The sequence below is a fragment of the Pteropus alecto genome, unplaced genomic scaffold (assembly GCF_000325575.1).
Source record: "Pteropus alecto unplaced genomic scaffold, ASM32557v1 scaffold143, whole genome shotgun sequence".
In the NCBI taxonomy this organism is placed as follows: Eukaryota; Metazoa; Chordata; class Mammalia; order Chiroptera; family Pteropodidae; genus Pteropus; species Pteropus alecto.
In genome coordinates, this window is record NW_006434828.1 from 3,918,447 (window position 1) to 3,920,801 (window position 2,355).

Genomic DNA, 2,355 nt, shown 5'->3' on the forward strand with positions numbered 1-2,355 from the left:
AATCAGAACCTCACCCCTTTTGTGGGTGAATAATACTCCGCTGCACGAATATACCTCAGTTTACCCACTCACCTGTTGACAGGCATTTGAGCTGTTTCCCTTCTGGCCGCCGCGGGTCCTGCCTGCTGCTGTGAGCATGCGTGTGCAGGCTGAGTTTGCACACCTGTTTCCAGGTCCTTTGGGTGTAGACCGGGCGGTAGAACGGCTCGATCAAACGCTGGTTCTGTGTTTTGCTGTTTCAGGACCTGCCAAACCGTCCATCTGCCACGGCGACTGCACCGCTTTACGCCCGAGCACTGCATCCTGGCAACGCTCATTACAGTCCACCTTCCGACGTAGCCGACCCAGCAGGTGTGAAATGGGATCTCACGGCAATTTTGATTAATGAGTAAAGATATTAAACATCCCTTCCTGTGCTCGTGGTCACATGCTTGCCATCTTTGGAATGACGTCTATTCAAGTCTCCCATCCATTTTTTTTTTTTTTTTGCCTACAGCACCTGGTCTTCCTAGGTGGTCTCCCATCCAAGTACTCACCAGGCCCGACCCTGCTCAGCCTCCGCGGTCAGACGGGATCGGGCGCGTTCAGGGCGCGTGGCCGTAGATCCCCATCCATCTTTAATTGGGTCGTCTGACCTTTCGTTGTCGACTTGTAGAACTATATACACGTTCTGGACAGTAGATCTTTCCCAGAGGTGTGTGTGCAAACCTCTCCTACCCACTCAGCGGGTGGGCTTTGCACTTTTTCGATTATGTCCCTTGGTGTGTAGGAGTTTTCGATTTTGATCGAGTCCAGTTTATCCAGATTTTTCTTGCGTCGCTCGTGCCTTCGGTGTCATAGCTAAGAACCCATCGCCAAGTCCAAGGTCACGAAGACTTTCCCCACGTTTTCTTCTACGAGTTTTATAGCTGCAGCTGTGCCATTCAGGTCCGCAGTGCACCTTGCGCTGATGGGCGGCGTGAGGTGGGGGTCCAACCTCAGCTGTCCCAGCACCGTCTGTTGAAGGAACCATGGTTTCCGCCATCGTCGAGATCCTTCTTCTCCTTGTCAAAATCATGCTCGTTTCCTCACTGTTGAAAGCCAGTTGGCCGAGGTGCATGCGGCTTGTTACTGTTCTAGTCCATTGGTTGACACGCCCGTTTTTACACCATTACCACACTGTTTCCATCCCTGCAGCTTTGCAGTGAGTTTTGAAAACGGGCGGCGTGAGCCCTCCAAACCTGTTTTCCGTCCTTAAGCCTATGTGGCTATTCAGGACACAGCCTTGCTCCGAGCCCCCTTCTCCAGTGAGGAAATGGAGGTGGCGGGGGATTCGGCGTCCTGCGGGCGTGGCTCGGCCGGCGTCAGGGGATGAGGTCAGCGGGCCAGGCCGGGCAAGGGCATGGTGTCCGCCAGGGTGCCGCCCCGCCGGCTGACACCGCCGCCCACACACGCGGCCCGTGGGTCGCTCTTCTCGGCTGCATGTATTTGACGGTCGCCCTGCGTCTGCTGCGGACGCCCTCCACCTGCCTGGGTGCCACCTCATCCCTCTGAAGCGAAACCCCAAGGCCAGCCCCCGAGGGGGTCCCGGGGCTGAGGCTGAGGGCACAGTGCCGGGCAGCGGGCGGGGAGCGCGTGGCGGCCAAGAGCCCCGCCTGCCACACACCTGGCCCGGGGAGTCTGGCCCCCCGGGAGTCTGGCTGGGCCAAACCTTCCGAGTTTTAAGCAGCAGCACAACTTCCAAAGAGCAACGTGGCGGCTTCGATGTAGAGGCTAGTGTGTCTCTTCCTGAAACTGGCGACTGGAAAGCGGCTGTCCTCCGGCCACGTGGTGGAGCCCTGGCCGGACGTGGGCAGGTCGGGGTGCTGTCCCGGGCAGCCCCCATCCCGGGCCAGGCCCCCACCGGGTTTTCACAGGGTGCCTTGAACTTGGCGGCTCCTTGGAAATTGCTCTGTTTTGGGGACCAAGCGAGCCCTGAAGCCAGGCCCGTCCACCTGCCTGGGCAACAGCAATGAAGGGACAGCGAAGGCCTCGCCGGGGGACAGACTCACTTCCCGTGCGGTCGCAGGAGCCACGTCCACGTGGACACGCAAGCCCGTGGCTCCCAACCTCTGCAGCTGGAAGCACCCTGGGACCCACCCTATGATGAGGGGACGGTCTGGGGTGCACCGGGGGTGTCTGGGGAAGGGCGGGAGCTGGGCTGGTTTCGAGGGACCGGCCAGTCGCGAGATGAGGCGTGCAAGGCCCGGCGCTCGGCCGCCGAGGGCATTTGCTTCTTGCTTTATTCTGAAGGCGGCGCCTCTGCGGGCTTGCGACTGACTCTGGTTTAGAGACAGTCAGCCTTGGGGACAGTCAGCCTGGCCGTGCAGATGGGCG

The 2,355-nt window shown here is 59.6% G+C and overlaps 1 pseudogene; it reads right to left on the reverse strand.

Moving 5' to 3' along the window:
• Positions 1–487: 487 nt before the first annotated feature.
• On the reverse strand, positions 488–605 carry LOC112478345 (annotated as a pseudogene).
• Between the last annotated feature and the right edge of the window lie 1,750 nt (positions 606–2,355).